Source organism: Pteropus alecto, unplaced genomic scaffold (genome assembly GCF_000325575.1).
Source record: "Pteropus alecto unplaced genomic scaffold, ASM32557v1 scaffold72, whole genome shotgun sequence".
Taxonomy (NCBI): domain Eukaryota; kingdom Metazoa; phylum Chordata; class Mammalia; order Chiroptera; family Pteropodidae; genus Pteropus; species Pteropus alecto.
In genome coordinates this window covers 2,748,192-2,769,142 of record NW_006436811.1, presented here as the reverse complement: position 1 = coordinate 2,769,142, position 20,951 = coordinate 2,748,192, and the positions used below count along the sequence as shown (strand labels likewise).

At 32.1% G+C, this 20,951-nt stretch overlaps 1 protein-coding gene across 1 annotated transcript in view; it reads left to right on the top strand.

Annotated features, from left to right (window-relative positions):
- Nucleotides 1–20,951, top strand: part of PCDH9 (protocadherin 9) — an 809,303-nt gene that overhangs the window by 93,529 nt on the left and 694,823 nt on the right.

Genomic DNA, 20,951 nt, shown 5'->3' with positions numbered 1-20,951 from the left:
GTCGCACAAACTCTCATTATCTCATAGATAAGGCTGCTTAGGTTGGGCATAGACAGACCTATCACAGTAGGGAAAATGCTCCAGGAAGAGATTCCTCCCCCACCCCAACCAAACAATGCTTTACTAAATATTAGGGATCAAAAGGAACAGAAACATCCAGACAAGCTAGAATTTCTCGTCAACAAAATGGTCTTGGAAGAGGAAGCCTTCAGAAAACACTTGTGTTAGCCTGCTTTTCCACTGAGTTCCTGGGTCTATGAGGCCAGCTTCTTATGAAACTATCCAAACCAGGGAGAAAATCTGCCTCCAGGCACATCTGGATTTGTCTCTCCTCATTTAGAAACCAAATTTCAATTAATTTACTATTATTAATCCTATGGGTAAGGATTATCTTTTAAGGATTATCTCTAATAGAGATATTTTTGGTCCATCATGAGGCAATTATAATTTATATATTATTACTCATTTAAATGTCATGTTCTCTACTTATCATATAGCAAAGCTCAATTGATTTAAGGGAATAAAAGTCTTGATTGCCATTGAATAAATTATTGTGGCCTCAAATAGGTTGAGGACAATAGGAACATTTAGGAAATACCAAAGTCAAATTTCAACTATTTCAAAATTTTGCCTGGTGTCAGCCTTATTTTTTTTCTTAGAAAAGGGAAGAAATTGTCTTTTCTCTTTTTTGTCATGCCTGCCTCCCTACTGCCAGGATAAAGATATGTTGATGCTTTAATTAATGATTAGTTTGTTAATAATGGGTTAAACAGGCTTTTGTAATGATCTTTGATGTCTAACCATCATTTACAATGTTGTTTTCATATTTAAACAACTGATTTACAAATTAAATCTTAAAAAATACAATGCATTTATATACTTACCTTGTCTACATTGATCAAGTGAGTGTTGATTTAAAAGAGGTAAAATTTACTCTATGAGTCCAGCATGTTCTTGAATAATGTCATCTCATTCAAAGTAGTTTTATTATAACAGTGATAAGATACCATAGGAACTTAACTTTTTATTAAATTTATTGGGGCGACATTGATTAATAACATTATATAAATTTCAGGTGTACAACTTTATAATACTACATCTGTTTACCCCATTGTGCTCACCGCTTGAAATCCAGTCTCCTTCTGTCACCGTATATTTGACTCCTTTTACCGTCTTCATCTTCCTCTCACCTCACTTCCTCTATGAGAGCAACCGTTCTGTTGTCAATATCCATGAGTTTGTCTTATTTGTTTGCTTGTTGCTTTTTGATTTATGTCTCAAATATGAATTAAATCCTACAGTTCTTGTCCTTTTCCATCTGACTTTTTGCACTTAGCACAACACTCTCAAGATTCATCCATGTTGTCACAAATGGCAATGTTTCATTTTTTTAATGGCTGAGTAGTATTCTATTGTATATATGTGTGTGTGTGTGTGTGTGTGTGTGCGTGTATGTATACACCAGGTGTGTGTGTGTGTGTGTGTGTGTAAATATACATATGTGTGTGTGTGTGTGTGTACGTGTATGTATACACCACATCTTTATTCAATTATCCTTTAAAAAACACTTAGGTTGTTTCCGTGTCTTGGCTATTGTGAATAATGCTGCAAGGAACTTAACTCTTGTTTATATCAATTAGCCTTTGGTAAGATTGATTTTGTAATACATCTATGTCATTTTGCTTAAAGTTTCAGAACCTATCAATGACGGTAAGTGAGGGCTTAATATGTACTAGAGTTTACTAGAGAACAATATTATTTGTTGGTTAAGATAGTTAAAAAGTGAAATAGGTTTGGTATAGCAAGAAAGTTACTACTACAGTGCAGCAGACTCTGGAACCACATAATCTAAATATTTATTATATATGTGATGTGACTAGGTTTTTTACATCTCTTTGCACCTCAGATTTTTTCATCTGAAAATCAGGATATTAATAGAATATTAAATGAGTTGGTATAAGTAATATACTTAAAACTGACTGGCACATGATGAATGCTCAATAAAGTTAGCTGTATTTGATATTAAAAACTAGAATTTGTAGATTATTTTGAAGAATTTTAATCAAGAAGTAAATATCATATACTAATACATTAATAATACTGAGTTAATGATTTCTAAAACTATATATTTTAATTTAAAAAAGTTAGCCTGTTCATTTTAAATGTAATACCTATTTTATTATGTAAAACTTTTGGTTATATTTCTTAAAACTCTTTATATGTAAATACATGAAAGAATCTTTTTAAAAAGACACTACAGGGTAGAAAAAAGCAAGACAGCTGTGAAAATGTCTGGCCACTCTAAGACAAATTAAACAAAAATGAGTGAGAATATGAGATAAGGCCATTAGGATATCAGAAAGGTGATTATGGATCACATAGTCTATATTCTTCTGACTTACAAACTAAGAAGAAATAAATTCCAGGTGCAGCATAGGCTGGATGATGGTGATATTTATTGATAATGACAGAGATAAGTGACATAGTTTCAAAAATCCCCAGTACTTATTCATCCCTCCTTCTTTATGTATGCCATGCCCACAATTCTGTTGTTATTCTTCTGTAGCCTAATGTTTCTGTAACAAAGAGAGAAGAGAGATTCTTTCTCTCCTCCCATATATTTGTTCCCTCTTATTCCAGGTAAAGTCACAGATCCTTTATTTTAATCCATGGCCATATTTCACATATATAGAGTGTGGGTAAGGGAAATAGGATCAAAAATAAAAGATAAAAGAAAACATTTAATTGTTGCCTAACAAGATTGTATTATTCTTCCATGGGCAACACTAATGCACATTTACTTTCTTCAGGCTTCCAAGTCACAAAACAGCTGCAAAGTATGACACCATAGATATAAATCCAAGTCTGTATGAGGCCTATGGAGAATACAGATCTATACAGATCTAGGAGCTAGGAAGGAAAAGAAAAAAAAAGGTGAGAATTTTATAGGTGTTAGCTCTTTGACAGACACAGACCCTTTATAAACATTTTCCACTAAAATTTCACATAGCTCTGAACATTCCCAATTTTGCAGACAAGGAAACTGTGGCTCAAAGACTTGCCCCCAAACTGGATCTTGAGATCCAGTTAAGTTAGTAAATACCTAAGTTAGTAAAACCCAATGAGGTGAATCTAAATATAATATGCATATCATCAACATGAATGGATCCCACAGAAGGTACACGGAAATCACTTTCTCGACACCAGTGAAATGGTTCTAGCTCCACAGGAATCAAGCTTATTGAACAGTTCATTACTCCGCCCAGTCAGCTGAAATATATCTAGGTAGCAATGACTATGAGGTAGCGGGTGGCGGGGGTGGGCAGGAGAAGATGTCAGATCAAAAAGAATCCAAAATCTGTCTTCTACTCTCACTTCTTATTTGCTGTGTGTTTCAAAAGAAGATCCCATTTGTTTCTACCTTCACCTCCCTTCTCCAAAAATTTAATCAAAACAAGAGAGAATTATTGCTGGTGAGGTCAATAATCTCCATCAGCAAAAAATATCACAAGAAAAGTAAGGTTGATATGCTAGTAGATGTAAGGTTATGAAATTTAAAAAAGAATAATATAGCTTGAAAAATGCCTTGGGTTTGTCATAAATTAATATCAGGTAGCCAACAATATGTTTATTGCTTTATAGCTAAGAACTGATTAAGAAGTCCCATAGGACCTTCCACCTTGTTACAGAATTAATTTTTAACATCTTTTTCTATTTCACAAGATTGAAAGGTGCTTGAGGAAAGAGAACAAGTTATTTATAACTCTTATTTTTTAATACACTTACAATATTCCTGTACACGTTGAGTGTTCAGTAAGTGTATAGTAAAGTCTTCAAATGAATGTATAGGCTACTATATCTAAGATACCCTCACTAGTCATTTATCCAATTGAGTTTACAGTTTCAATTTGTCGTATTTATGTATCATGAGTAGTAAAGACCTGAGAATACTTAAAATGCAGTTTGTTCTTCCTTCTCTGCAGTGCATAGTGATATGACATACTAGAGATGCCGTTGCTTTGACAATATTTAGTAGATATGGAATGCATGCATTTATTCTGAGACTAGATTCATTATTATTTAATATTCAAAAATATAATAACAGAATGATGACTTAGGATAAGCATGTAAATTATAGTAGAAGTAAAGACATAGTCAGTCATGGCTACACATGATAGCAAACATTTTTGTTAATTTTTTCCTTTAACATATTTTGAGGATTAGGACTGTTTGGGGGCAATTCTTTAATACTGACTATCTAATGTGAACTAATTTGGGGCAATAGTATATAACATACATATAAATAACCAATGTTTTATGATCTACTATAACTAGGTGTCTGATGAAGGAAAAGTACAGAAACCAACTAACTTGGTTTTTTAAAATCACTTCTTGGAAATTTTAAATTTCTTCATATTCAGCACAAGTTGATTCTCTAATACCTTATATTTTCTTTAGATTAAACAAGGAGGAGATGACAGATATCAAGTTCAAATGTAAACACAAACTCTCTCCTAATCATATTTTCATAATATAATCATACTAACCCATGATAGGTGTCATAAAATTGCTTCAAAAAGGCACATATCTGAATAAAAGAAAATCAAAGTAGGATTTCAGTTAGTGCTAAAAATGAGAGAGATAGAAATATAGGTAAAGAAAGCTTGTCTCTCCAACCAACTGTGTGTCCATAAAGGATGGAGAGCATCCTTCTTTGCCTGTAGCATATGAATAGAGGTGGTATGGTAGAGCATAGCTATGTCTCGATTTGCTCTAATTTGATTTCAAAACAGGCTGGAAGAGGAAAAGGAGTTCTGGATGGTTACATCTCTCAGCATTTCTTACAGGAAATATGCTGCCATATATGTCCATTTCAAAGTGGCAATTATATTAATACCTAAAGGAATAAATAAATGAGAGAGCCTTAAATAAAATTAGGGAATTTGCAAACTAATTTTGATTAGTTCTATTGAGTAACTATTTTTAATATTTGTGTCGCTAAGAAAACAGTGAGAGAATTGTTTCTCCAAAACAATAGAATTAATTTCACGGGTGAGCTAATGTATACATAATTTTTTAAATTATTTGTGTGATCTTGCTAGAATACTTTCTGGTACGGTAAAGTTACATTCAGCTGAATAGGATCTTTGCTTCCTATTAAATTCACACTGAGTCTCAACTTTCTCATCTGTAAAATGGTAATAACATATTCTTCATGAGATTATATTAGTAATAACCTAATAAATATGTATAATATGCCAAGGAGGTGAAGGCATTTAAGAGATATTATCCCTTTTCTCTACCATGTAAGAAAAATGCTTGGTACTTACAATAAAGTGCCATATTTTATTTATGTAGACATGAATTTCCTTTATTTCAGTTGGAATTGTCACATATGTAATTCAATTATTCATAAATAAGAAAAAAATCAGGAATGTAGATCAAATAATAGAGGTCAGAAGAGGCTTTGTCAATAAATTCAACTTGTCCATCTTAAGACAGATACAAGTTCTTTATGACAGTGTGTATAAAGGGTATTTATCATGATCAACTACACCATTATAAAAAACATAACATAGCAAACAATCTAGAGTTAGGTGAGTAAATTGAAGCCCAATGACATGGGTTTTATAAGATTACATTTACTTAATGGCAGAACCCAGGTAGGGCCAAATGTCTTGTACTCTCAAATCCAAACCACTTGCCCATTTATAACAAAATATTTTTTTACAGACAGAGCAATACCCATGTAATCATGCACAGGAAGACTCTATTCATTGCTATTACACAAGCACTTTTTCTAACCAAAAATTCTGAAAGGGGTATAGGTTTAAGCAGTATTCTCTTAAGATAGCTGATAATATGTGGAAAAAAAAATTAGACAGTGCTATACAAAGTAATGTGAAAAGGAACAGAGAGAAATAATTATTTTATATGATAGGGAAATTTTTTTATACTACAGCAAAGACATTACAAGTTAGCATTACTCCAGGCAGTAACATGTTGTAATTCTGGGACAGAGCATAGAGCAGATTTCCCCAATCCCAATACAGTAACTCTTAGGGCCTGCAGGCTAAGCACATTTTACAATGACATCTCATGCTTATTGTCTGCTTGCGTGACAAATAGTCGGAGCTTCTAGGAGAAGCTAGAATAAGAGTCTCTGTATGTCCCAAACCACACTTAAGGCCAAAGTAAATTATTTTTGCAAATCTTGTAATGTACATTGATTCTTATATTTTTTAACAATTTCCAGATTTTAAAAATAAATATTTATATAAAGGAATACCCTGAAAGAGATGAAGATTATTTTATGATAGCTTTGTATGTATGTCTGTCCCATCTTTCATTTCTGAATTATTTGAAGGACTAAATTTGTTGTTAATTAGTGTCTTCAGGATCTTGCAGAGTATACTGTAGGAAGTTGGTAGTTGTTAAATAGAATAAGTAGATAGATTTTATTAACAATGGAATGTTTCTTCTCCATGGAACAGTGCCTCTAGCCCCATTTTTTCTGCAGTGATTCAAGTAATTTCCTCAAAATAAGATGTTTTTCAGCTACTGAAATCATATGCTGGCTCCTTATTACAGTATATATATTGCATATATATAGCGTGTGTATCATAATATATGAGAAAGTAACTTGAAAACTGAAAAGCATTACATAAATGGAAAAAATATATATATATATCAAGTTATTTCAGCAAGCTTTTAAAGAGAGCCTAATGGGACTCTGAGGATTCAAATATTAATGAGACCTAATCTTTGTCATATTGGACCAAGTTTCCAGTGTCGAAATGCTGATATGTCGTAATTGAATTATGTGTAAAGTACTATGTAAGCCGTAATGAGAAAGCAATTAAGTTTGTTGTGCTGAGGAAGAGTTACATATAATTACAAAGAAAGTGATACTTTAAACTGGATCTTTAAGGTTGAGTGGTGCAAAAATGAAAGGAGAAAGTATTGGGTAGGAAAAGCTGAGTTTCTTGCGTGGCAGAAAAAAATGAATTAAATACTCATTTCTAACCTTGAATTCCAGGTTGTAGCCATGAGTGAGGGCTAGTGAAGATTCACATTAATGATGGATAGTACCTGCATCCACAGGGGTGGGCTGTATATGAAGAAAAATTCATATTATACATTTCATTATGTAATTGTATGAAGACCCAGACTAAGAGTAACGACATAAGTATAAATGCCTTTTCTAGATATACCATTAGGGCTTTGATACAGACCTTTATTATCTCTTAATGAATGGGCATGGTTTAGAAGACTTGTTTTAAAACACACTATTTTCATACAGACTAGGGGAAAAATATAAAGTTTTAAAAAATTTCTCATATATTTGAAGATATTTTTTGTTCTTAGGGATGATATATGCAATTACTAAAGGAGAGGCATATTAAGTTATAAAGTTATAGTGAGATTAATACATAACCATTGTTGTTTTCCCATGTTTAGTTTTCTGGAAAAAAAAATGGACGATATACGATCTGGCAAAGTAAAAAAAAGACACTAAGTTACTTAAAACACAGTGTTCTCAAACACCATATGAACTCACTTATATGAGAAATCTAAAGAACAAAATTAATAAACAAAACAAACAAACAAAACCAGCCCAACCTACTGATGAACATGTGGCCCAGTGTCTTCCTAACCAACTTGCACCGTTCTTCGAGGTCTTGATGATGTTTATCTGGCTCACTCCTCCATATTCCATCCTTGTTGTTTAAAAGCCATTGCAAATCATTGCTTAAGCATTTCTAAAACATGTAGCTTTCCATCTCTTGGGTAGATTACATCATTTGGCTAATCAATGCCTGGGTCTAAGTTCTATTCCTAAATCCTGAGGAAACTAATTAATTTGTGTCATTTCCCTATTTAAGTTGCTATGCTTCTAGATTGCACATTTTTTTTTTTTTGGTCTAATTGACTCTAAATTTTACTCCATGACTCTTTCCAGTGCTAGTTTATTGCTGAGTAGCATGTTCTGCATTTACCTAGCTTACATTAGATAGAATAATCAAGTACCTATTAAAAGATATTTTTAATAGTCATATTTAACTTTTTATTTATTTTAAAAAAGTTTTTTATATATTTTTTATTAAGTTTATTGGGGTACCATTGGTTAATACAATCATATAATTTTCAGGTGTACATTATTATTTGACATCTGTATATTCTATTGTGTGTTCACCACCCAAAGTCCAGTTTCCTTCAGCTACCATATATTTGATCCCTTTTACCCACTTTAAGAAGTAATATTAATATGGAAGTGAGCAATCTTTCCTAACTTACTAATGCAATAATAGTGTTCAGGAGAGAGTGAAGGATGATATGTGGATCCCAATCATTATAAGTTTTCATGGATGAGTGCTTATAGAGAATGTAAGGGTACATCACATATTTTATTACAGGTAAAGGTCCAGGAGATCAAAGCTCAATTGATTAAATAGTGATGATCATAACAGTAACCATAATGACAACAATGAAATTAACAAACGAACCCAAAAAGGAAAAAAAAACTTGTAAACCTCCTAAGGTTTTAGGCTCACAATGGATTTTCAAATGTAAGCCTTTTATTTTCCCATCCATTATAGCCTTGCTGAAAGGACATTTTGTTTCTTACTTGATATATTCTAAACATGATCTTAACTGTTTGTGCTTTAATTCACTATTATAAACCACCTGCTACAGCAAAGAAGATGTTTTAAATCCCAGGCACAACTAAATTAATAATAATATGATGTGTGCCAGGTCATATAGCTTTTTTCCTGACCAAATGAACTAATTTAAATATGTTACTTGTTCTACATTTGGGTGTACATTTGGATGCTGACCCTGATAAATTGTGGTGACATCAGAAAATTACTTGTGAGGGAAAGGTATTTAGGATAAATGGGCTGTAGTGTGAAGGTGCTTGCAATGCCATAGATATAAATATTTAGGGGCTTGATTAAATTTTGATCCTGAGTTTAGGCCAATCTTCAGTTGAATACTATTGGACTCTATGGCTTCTTCTTACTTTTAAAAATACTATGGCTACTTGGAAAGTTGATTTAAGGTGTCTGTGCATGTTTCACCTTGCTTGACTTGTCGGAAATCATGTTTATAATAGATCTTTCATAGACAAAAAAGAAGTTGGAAGCTCACTTTAATGAAGCATAGATAAACAAATAAAATGCATTGTGCCATATGGCAGTTATGCCATACGATTGAATTTATTACCAAATAAAACTGTTGGCTTATGCATTTCACAGTTTTTACTATACATATCCAGTGTTGTTTTAGAGGATTTCTGTAGGGTTATTTGCCCACCCATCTAAAATAATAATAAAACAACAACAACAACAACAACAATGTGTCCTTGTATTAGAAAATAAAATCCAACTAGAAGAGTGAATAAAATTACAGACTAGTTCCCTCTCAGTCCTGTTATAAGTGTCAAGCTATGAAGACATTTAACGTAATGAATATAATATCCTATCTGTTTGGTTATAGATAGGCATGCTCTTATATCCATTATCCACAACTAAATTTTCTGCAGCACACAATCTTTTGTTCCTATAAAGTAGACATTTTCTTACCTTAAATTATTTACTATCACCCATATGAACTCTTGCCTGCCAGCCTGCTAAATTTTATTAGATTCAGATAAGCTTAGTGTTGAAAATTTAATGTCATCTTTTATTTGTAGTGATGCCATACTTTCCTTAAAATTGTATGTATTCTAACCCTGATCATCCAGTTAACTTACTTTCCTCATGGAAATTATACTAGTACATCCTTTTCTTGGGGAGTCATTGAATAGTTTTTGCATTCGATGTGGGTAATCTTCAAATCCTCAAATAAGTTCCATTCGAGATCTGACATTTTTATGGCTCAAAATCCTTTTTAATTTACACCCTTAATTAGGTCACATTAAAGAAAGTGCTTTTTTTTTTTTTTAAACCCAATATATCTATTCATCTGTGAAAGTGGACATTTATATTATTACTTCAGATAAGATGGCTCTCTGTGGTTCAGAGGCTCTGATGCACTTCACAAGCGCAATTTCATAGCACGCTAACATAGACAACATTATAAATTGCATTCGGTGTAATTTTTATTCAGGCTATAAATTTGTACTTTATTCTTTTTTCCTTTTACGCTCTTACTTTTGTGTTTCTCATTTTTCATTAAGCCTCACTGAAAATAAACTTAAAACATGATGCTCCGTAATGCCTATGTTTAGAAGCTATCACAACCCCCTTCCTCAAGAACAAAGCTGGATGTGAAACCCCCTCACTTCCACTTGGATCTGCAGTTTGACTTGCTCAATGAAGTTGGCAGCGATCCTTGGGCTGAAAGGGAATCCTTCAAGGAGAACAATAGTGCTTTTCTTTGGCAGTAGGAAAAGATGCAAGAGAACACAATTAATTCCCTACTCTCGCCTTCAATGGCTCAATTCAGCTGGGCCCCTTCACCAGGATTTTCAGTGATTGGCATGGAAAGGAATACAGAAAAATGGATCTACAGAATTGCTCCTCAACTGGGACAACTCACTTATCTATAACCTGTCAAATTTGCTACCAGTTAGTGTCAGTATCATAATTTCTTTACAAATTTGTCAGGACACCTTTCGTTTGTTTTTAAAGACTGTTTTTTTTTTTTTTTCATCTGAGCTCATTCTTAAAGTTTATCCCTCTCCATTATATTTAATATCTTTTTAAAATAGGTAATGTAAAATACGATCATATAAAGTCTTGACTAATATTTGGCCCAGCTCATGCAGAAATGGAAATTCCCCAAGAGAGGACATTTGTAATAGGTTGGCACAGTAAGTTTGCTAGAATGGGTCTGGGCCCTTGACTGCATTTCTGAGGTGCATTTGTTGTTGCTTTGGGGAAAGTATGTATATTGGGTTCAATAGAGCATAGAATTTTATATTAACCTCTTGTGTTCCTCACCTTGAACATAATGATTTTGATAGTATCTTTTTGTCTCTTTAAGGTGGGAGAAATGAAGGAGTAATGTGTTTGTTTAATCAGTATCACTGGCCTTATTTAGTCAGTTCAGCTTAGAGTGAGAAAATATCAGTTACTTACTGCTCTGTAGGTCACTTGACTCAGCCTCATATCCCAAGAAGATTTTTTATTTTTATCAAGTCGAATTCTATAGTAATTTACCTTATTCATGTCCTAAGAGTGGAAATAGCTTCATTTTTCAGCTAGTCTTCCTAATCTTTTCTCCTCCTCCTTCTCCCCCTGCCCGCCACTAGATAAATTTTGAAGAAGCTGGGAAAATCATGAGTTGATTTTTGGAAGATATATCAAATTTTGTCAGGTTCTCCTGCTGAGGTAAATAATAATTAAAAAAAAATAAAGATATATAATTAAAAGTAATTTATAAGAACGAAAATAATGTCACACTTTCATCTAATTTCCTCTGGTTCTTTGTGGCTATATTTCCAACATTGTCTGGTGGATATTGTGATCTATATTAAAATATTAAGTTTGGGGGTTTCCATCTAGGTTTGAGGAGTTTTCACATACCAAAAGAAATAAGACAATCTTTGAATATATGTATCTTTGAGAAAGGGGGTGAGCAAAAGAAGTTATGTGATTTGATGGATCGTGTCATTCCTTCTAGGAGGTCATTCCTGGAAGGAATAATACAGTGATCTTATCGTAAGATGGGAGCTGGTAGTACTCCTGTTTTGCTGATAGGAAACAAAGGCATATTGATTTTTAAAAATTATAAGAAAGTTATATCATGTGATCCCTCCCTCTGTTGCTGAAAGGATACTAGGAGGATTTAGCTGATTTAGCCAATATTGCATAGCTGGCAACATTTGGATTCTAACCCAGATGATATGACTAGGCCTTTTGGTCCTAATGACTATACTATGCTGCTACTTCTCATTTAAACTGATAAAGGATGAAATTTAAAATGGGGTATAATTATTACTTTCATACAGATGTAAAATGAAAACATGTCGAAGATTTTATTTAATTCATGAATTAACAAGGGAACCAGTGAGTTACTATATTTGGTCCAAAGGAGAACCCAAAATTCCACACATTAAAGTCAGATAAGGAATAAATTTGAAATAAGTTTATAAATGGTGGCAAAACAGATCAAGAAGCCAAATGCATTCTGTTGGACACAAGTTGTATGGATAGAAATTATTTGTAACACTAATATCAAAATATAATATTATAACATAATTACTGTATTAGTTGAACATTAACCAATCAATGCCCCATTACTTAAAGGACTCATAAAAATGACTTTATTCTCATGAGACACCTTTATTACAGGCCATAGATATAGAATAGCAACAGCAGAAGTATTTGCATTGAAAAAGGTCCAGAGATATCAGGCACAGGCTCTTTTGTCTTCCTACTCCTGGGAAGACAAAATGCATAGGACATGCATTGTCTCCAAGACCACCACCAGGGTATATGCAATCATCTCTGTATTAGGAAGCTCAAAATCTGATCATACGAGGAGGCATTCTGTTCACATAGGCACACCCTAGCTAAACAGCCAGCATTTACCTTTGAAATTTCATCTCAGACTTCACTGAAACTAAATGCAAATTATAAATCCAATATTCAACAATGATACCAATTGATACATCCTACTACAAGGCAATATATAGACTCATGGTTACAGAATAGCATTTATCTCTAGGTAATAAATTCTATAGCATTGGGTCAGTAGCCATGGGGATTAGCATGTAGTCAATCCAAAACAGCTAAAATTAACTCATGCTGTGCACTATCATTTTTCTACAGTTTAAATTCTGTGTGTACAGAGATAACAAACAAACAAACAAACAAACAAAACAAAACAAAGACAATGAGATAAAAATGAAGTACAGATAATACTGGGTTAGATGGGAGAGGATCAGGACACTAACCAAATTTTAATCTTTCACATTTTTTTCATGTGAAGTATACTCAAAAGTAAGACAATTTTTATATAATACCAGTATAATCAGATAAAAAAGTCAAAATTTCAGGCAATCTTCTTTGCGTTTCTACCTAGAACCAAAGTTTCTGATATGTGTATGTGTGTGTATACGTATTTATTTATATTTATTATTGGCCTCCTTTTTTCTTTTCCCTTCTGCTGCTCTTCCCATCCCCCACAGACTATAATTTTCAAAATTAAAATGCATAGGAAGGGACTGTGGCATATTTCTGGAGTTAATTTAAAACTCTTTATTTGTAAATATAGGTGAAATCTTACATTCAGCAGCATCTTGTCTCATGAAATAATTGTGTAGTACATTGCTTTAAAGATGGTTACAAAAAAATGTTCCCACCTAACATGTCCAATCCTGTCTGATCTCGGAAACTAAGCAGGGTCGGGCCTGATTAGTACTTGGATGGGAGACCACCTAGGAAGACCAGGTGCTATAGGCGTAAAAAAAAAAAAGTTTTCCTGCTTTTCTTCATTTTTATCATTCCTTTTATTTAAAATTCTCTCTGTAAACAAAATAAAACAAAAACGGCTGTGAGAATAGTTTAAACTGTATAAGCTGGCAAATGCCTAACTGAAATTAAATGGAAATATATTTTCTATGATTTGAAACTAAGCTTTGTTTACTGCACATTCTCAATTGTAGATACAGCCCCCCCATAGGGCTAAAATTGATTCGTGGAGGAGAGGGGTGAAAATCTTATTTTTTGTGTTATAAAGTACAGACATACATATATTACAGAAATAGATATATAATTTATCTGCAGTATTAAAATTTCATGGGGTTGACAATTAAGAAAACGTCTTAAAAGGCTACTTAGGAGAAAAGTGAATTAAAAAATTTTACAAACACAGCTCTACTGTAGTTCATGGAATAGTAAATTACAATATGATTAATAAATTATGTTATATATTTGTCCACTTTTTTTTAACATTGAACTGACCAGTTGATTTGACTTTAAGCAGATTGAACTCAAACCTTTCTGCTGTTATAATTGTGCTACGTTGTGTTCTCTAATTTGATTTTTTAAAAAGTAAATAAATAAAACTTGGGTTACGTTGTATAAAGTTTTACTCTCTGTGATGTACCAAACTGAACACCTTGACTTTTAACTAGCTCTATCCAGCAATAACAAGTGCCTTTTATTGCCAACCTCAGTGATTGAATTTCTCAGTGTGATCCAGGTGTTTTATGGGCAAAGTTTTGGCAGTTACTGTATCAGAAGGAAACATGATTTGGCAATGCATACTTTAATATAAGATGTTCTTCCTATTACTATATGGAACAAAAGTAATTATTAATGATGGGAGAGAGAGCAATTTAATCACTTGCAGTTTGTTAAGGAATAGCCCTCATAGCTTACAGTGTTTCGGTTGAAGTTATAAGACATGAAACATTGGAAGTCATTTGTGTTAAGAATGTAAATAAGGGTTTCCTTTGCCTTTTCCTAGGGACAAAGGCAGAAGAAATATAGTCACAAATATTTTGTGTGGGGTTTTTTTGTGATAAAATTATATTTATCTAATTAAGATTACAGAATGATTTGATTACTTCACTAGATGTGAATACTATACTCTTACTTAATATTACATTGTAGATTCAAAATTAGTTTCAATAAAGTTTCAACCTGAAGGCAAAATATTAATAAGAAACTAGAGTCTAAGAATAGAAAATAAGATCACACCATGGTCAATAAAATGATTCTAACTAAAGCCATAAGACAAAGGAGACCCAAATAGATAACAGAAGCCTTACACATTTTTGCATTTTAGTCAAACAATAAGAAAATATTTTTCAGTTTTATTTAAAAGTTTGGAAAATTTGTAACTTCACTAATTTTTCCTTTTTTAATTCTTTGATAGATACTTAATTAGTTTATATGCTCTGCAGGGCAAATGAGAATCGCTTCTCTGGAAGAGTTGCCATGCTGAAGGTGAAAGCACAATGTACACAGAGTTCTGGTAGAATGTACCTGCCGGGGATAGGAGTTCTGTGCTGAATGCAGCAACACCTGTTTTAAATATAGATCTTCCACACTTTATCTACGTGTCCTTGAACAAATGTGTTGCCTCACTTATTGAATGATAACTACAATAATTGTATCAAAAAGCTGCTTTGAAGATAAATACATATCATGTCCCAAACACCCGGACAAGCATAGAGTAAATGTTCAGAGTAAATTTAATATTAGGGATGAAGAAAATGATGATGAGAATAATAATAATAATAATTACATACACAGTATTGTAAGGAGTACTGAGCAAGGTCACGTGTGAAAGTTGGAGCCCAGCTCTACTCTAAATTGGCTCTACTCTGTGACTTCAGTACAGAAAGTGACGCAAGAATAATCTAACATTATTCTGATGTCAAATTGCCCTGTTAAAACCGTGTACAAAACACATGTGCTTGCTTATACGTCAAGAGTGACAGTGCATGACGTACCCAATGATTTAATAGACAAATGCATCTAAAATTATGCATGAATTTCTTATAATTTAGTTCCAGTCTCAGACAATAGCACCATTAATTTTTGAAAAGTCATAACTGTATTATAAGTAAGTTAAATAAATAAGAGACAACAGTGGCATGGGAGTCTTAATTAGCACAAAGAGATGAAATTTACATATAATCCTACATATTTTTGTGGCTATTATGTTTAGCATATATTCCACTAGTTTTAGCAAAACCACTTAAAAGGAAGACTTGACAAATTAATTTCCAGTGACTGATCCCACCTCCATTTGAGATAACTAAGAAAATATGCCTTTACGACAGTGAGTGCCAGAAAAAATTCTGTTAATTTTACAATGAACAATTAAAGATAAGTAGCATGACAGTAAATTTAAAATTTTTCCTATCTTCCTTTAAAAAATAAAAGTATTTGGTAGTGGTAACAGGAACTTTTCATTTTTATGTTGGATCACGGTTTGGCTGGCATTTATTTAGCCCTCGCAATAGACAAACATACACAGTAAAACCTCAGAGTTATGCTTTTGTCTGGGCGCTTAACTATCCTGAAAACAAGTATGTTTGTTTATTTGTTTGCGTAAAACTTTATTTAACCTACAGGATCATTTGCCTAAAAGAATAATATGAAAATACTGTGATGTGTTAATATCTCAAAATGATAACAATTATATCTAAATTTCACATATTTCTAGACTCATTACTTCTTTACTTCTCTTACTTGCTATCCCAGGTGTATATATTTACCTGTTATGCCTGCTTTACAAAAAAGGACTTGAAAACATTAGATATATACAAAATTAGAATTTTAATTCACTTTGACTAAAAAAGCAAATGTTATTCTAAGAAGCCACCTGAAAGAATTACAAGCCATATAATGAAAGGGATGTGAGATTCAATTAGTTCAAGCTGTTAATTTATATAGTCAACCAATATATACTGAGTAGACATTATGCTCTAAATGCTAGGAATACAAAAGATATTGACCTATGGAATTTGTGTTCTAGTGAATGAGACTACAAACTCGTGAACAAATAAATTGGGTAACTTCGGATAGTGACCATTACTATAAAAAAAATGAAGCAAGGTAATAAGATAAGAAATGGACTTGGTACTTTATTGAAGGTTAATATAAAAACAAGTATAGGTCTAGAGTCATAGACATAAACAGACATATACAGTTGGCTCTTGAACAACACATGTCCACTTATACACAAATTTTTTTCAATAAATACTGCAAATGTATTTTCTGTTCCTTACGAATTTCTTAATAAAATTTCTATTCACAAGCTTACTTTATTGAAAAATGTAGTATACAATACATATAACATACAAAATGTTAATCGACTGTTTACATAATCAGTAAGCCTTTAGGTCATCATTAGGCTATTAGCAGTTAAGATTTTGGAGAGTCAAAAGTTTTATGTGGATTTTGAACTCTTCAGGGGTCAGCACTACTAGTCTTTATATTGTCTAAGGGCCGACTGTACATCAATCAAAACTCAGCCATTTCCTGAACATGTATGTTACTTAAGCTCAGTGGATTTCTTTTTCCTTATCTGTAAAAGAATGATCACGCCAACCTTGTAAAGTTATTTTAAGGTTACAGATATTATCTATATAATGGTGCACAGGAGGGCTTTAATTATTGTCAATTATTAGAAACCATACAATAAAAGCTACAAAGATCCCTCATGTGATTTTTTTCTCTATATAATATCCCTTTCTCTGATAATTGCTTTTTCAAAGATCTCACAAGCTAAACACATAGTCAAGTATATGTATTTAACTTTTAATTCTCACTATAAATGGAGAATTATTCTGTGGTCAGGAGTTTTTGCTCCTCTAAAGGGAGAAGAGAAGGTGGTCATATGCTCTTTGGATATTTTGGGAAATTATTTATCTCAGTGAACCTGGTTCAAGTGCATCACCAGCAGCTTGCATTTTAGGGGCCACCTGGCTTATCATCTGCACAACAACATGCTCTGTGACTTTAAAAGAATCATTTCCATACTTTCATTTTCAGCAAATGAACATTTTTGCATAGCGGTTTTCCATATGAGGAGCTAAACCTAGATTACAAGGACTCTTAAAATGCGCACTTTCTTAGATGTTGCTTTGTCAGTCTATTTATTATTAAATTCTTTTGTATGTGTGTAAAGCCTCTTTGGCTAAATTGATAAGCCCTTGAGATCAAGGACTCACCTACTTCTTTAAAATATTATGCAAATACAATACACAAAGGAAGTGCTATGTATCTAGCAAGGGCCACTTGTTATGGTTAAATATAATTATGTTATATGATGCACTCCAAAAGGCACATTGTCATTTCACTCGGGATTTATCACAAAAGCTTTGATTTTTCATTTTATAAATAAGAAATCAAAGCTCAAGATGCAAAACACCCTGTCTCAATACGGAGAAATACAATAAATATTTGAACTAGCTTTTTTTCATTAGTCCAAAGAATTATTTTGATCTAAAATAAAAGATTTCACTATTTCTAGAATAGCATGAAAATCAATTTAGCCTTACTGGAGAGGAATTTTGAAACAATTCTTAGGTCATTATGATATTAAATATTAGAATTTTCTGGAGACTTTTATTCAAATGAGTAGTAGAGATATTGATTGTGGGTTAGAAAGTATTAGACACAAATTTTAGATAAACCTTTTAAAGATCAGTAATGAAGGTTTATTCATGCTCTACAAATAGGGAAGATTCCGGACCTGGGCTTGATTTTATAAGCATACCAATTGAAGACAGATTCATTTGAAAAATGAAATATGCCAAACTACGTGATTAGGCTACATTATCGGCTTACTTAGGAAAATGAATTTGATTATTTTCATAACACACAATTACCCAATCTCATTGGCAAAATAGAACTTCAAAATAAATCAAAATCATAGCTGGTAAATTACTATTAGGTTATGGACTTGAAGTAGAGAGAGGGTTAGGAAGTATAGAGGAAGGAGAAAAGCGGGCAGAATCAGAGAACCTTCTTTCTAGAAGTTACAGATCACCTTTTATTTTGTTCTTGTGAGACATGATTGATCATCATTACCTCTTTAAAATTTCACATGTATGAGTTTGCAGTGGACTAGATATCATTGAAAGGAAATTTTACAAAATGTATATATTTTTAAAATTTGCACAGATGTTTTCAAGACATTGGGACCAAGACAACTTATCTCATTTCAACTGGACTACATGATTTTGATGAAAATCGACACTATAAAATGTGGCAATGATATTGAGAGAACCCGTTAAAATTTTGCTAAAATATTTTCGTGGCCTAATTAGTAGTTTTGCCTTGTAGCTCCATACTGCAGTGTTATTCTTTACAACATTATTAAAATGGGAAATGGTGCATATTTTCTTAATTACGCATTCACTGAATTAAAATTGGTATATTCAAATTTATTAAAATGTTCACTTTGTCTCCACCCAGTTATTTAATCTAATACCCAGTTTAATTGAAATTGTGGATTCTTTGTTAAAGAAATGGTAATTTTTATGGTTATATGTGTGAATTTAATCAGTCTCTGCTATATCCTTGTGGACTATTCTTTATTCTTGTTGTAAATGTTGTATCCAGCTATATGCTATACAGTAGAAATAGTACAAATGGAGATTAGCCCTTCTTGTAAAAAATGATTATATTATTGTCCTGAAGTGAAGTTTTTATACCTTGAAATTGACAAAACAAATTGTTTATCACTTTGGCATGGGTATCTTTTTGAGCATATCCCTCTCATTCCCATTAACTGTCACAATTTAAAACATATATTGCCATTATAAATAATCTTCAGTTCCATATAATTATGCTATCAGCTTATAAGTAATGGATCTGTATGTATTACTTAATTATTTTAAAAGACAATATCTTGAATCAGAACTTCATTATCCTTAATGTACCATATTAAAATTAGAATTACAGTATGGCCAAATTAACTCTTACCATAAAATATGAAATACAACTGATGATTAAGTTGCTGCTTTTCACTTAAAGGTAATATAATACTTTGTTACATTTAATACAGAGCAAGTCCAGAAATACAGTTAATGTTTAATATAATCTTGATAATATTCCATTTATCTTATATTTTATGTAAAAACTCCTTTAACATAGAGCACTTACCATATCCAGCACACAATAGGTATTTAACATGTATGTGTTAGATGGATGAATAATTGGATAAACAGCAATCACATGTAAAGCAGGGCCCAAAAGTTTTCATACTTTATCCAATTTAATCCTCACAATAACTTTGAAACAAGCAAGAGTACATTTATTGACTGTTTACCATATGTGAGGGACTTCAAGAGGCATATTGTAATTTCACTAGAGAGTCATCACAAAACATTTTTTTTTTTTTTTTTTTTGGTGATAAACTGACAAATGTAATTTTTTTTGAGAACATTTAATCTCTTTTAAACTCCCTTAACTCAACAGTATTATCATGACTTTCCTAATACAGAGACAGAGATTCAAAACTCGGCTACTTGGTCAATGGTTATCATAGTGGTCAAGTGAGTATTGTTAAAAGTTCTTGCTGACTCAGAAGACTATCGAAATTTCTGTTCCTATACCACAAACTATTATATGTATATGAGATTTATTAAACATAATATATTTGATATAATATATGAGATTATTAACATTAATGATGTAAAGAATTAAATATTATGTATCTGCTATACTCATTGTATTTATCTTGGGCCTTAAGTATAGTGCACATTTAAGCAATTGTGAAAATATAAGTTTTGGAATATAATAACTATTATGCTTCAGGTATGTATAAATTTAATGGTGAGGAAAAACATGGAAAGCTGCTCATTTAAAAAAAAAAAAAAGTAGAAACCAAAGAAATAAAAGACCAAAAAATATATTTCATTTCTTAGTTTTAAATGATGCTGTATCATTCTTCTCATTATCTAAGGAGTCTGTTTTTAATCTGTAAAAATAGATCATTTCTGAATGTACATCATCACATATCATGACTTTCAAATTTTAATAAAGAAAAATGTACACATTTATTTTACAAAGAGGCAAGTTTTATAATAGTTAATTCATGTGCTCACTTTATCTCTGGATACATAGAGAATTTGTAGCTAGAATTATTTATTTCAGGACTTCCTGTTAATGATCCATTCTTTTCCAGTAATCTGGAATGCAATTCTCAAAATCTGTAACAAATGAATGTGGTGTTTTACGGTTTAAATACAGTGTTCTGCTTCTTGTGTTTTTAGTTCTAAAATTTAAAGTTCTTTTGCCCAATAATGTTATTTACTTTATTAGATTACTGACAGATAAAGGAAGACTTTCCATTGTTATCTGATTTTTTCCTCAGAATAACAAAAAAAGTACAATCCTGTATTTTTGGGTTTTTGTCAAAAAAGGTAGGCAATTTCACATAATCTTTTTTTCGAATCAGTTTGCGATCCAACTATAGAAAAGAGACATAAAGTACTGAATTAATGAAACAGGAACTCCAAGGCTAGGGTT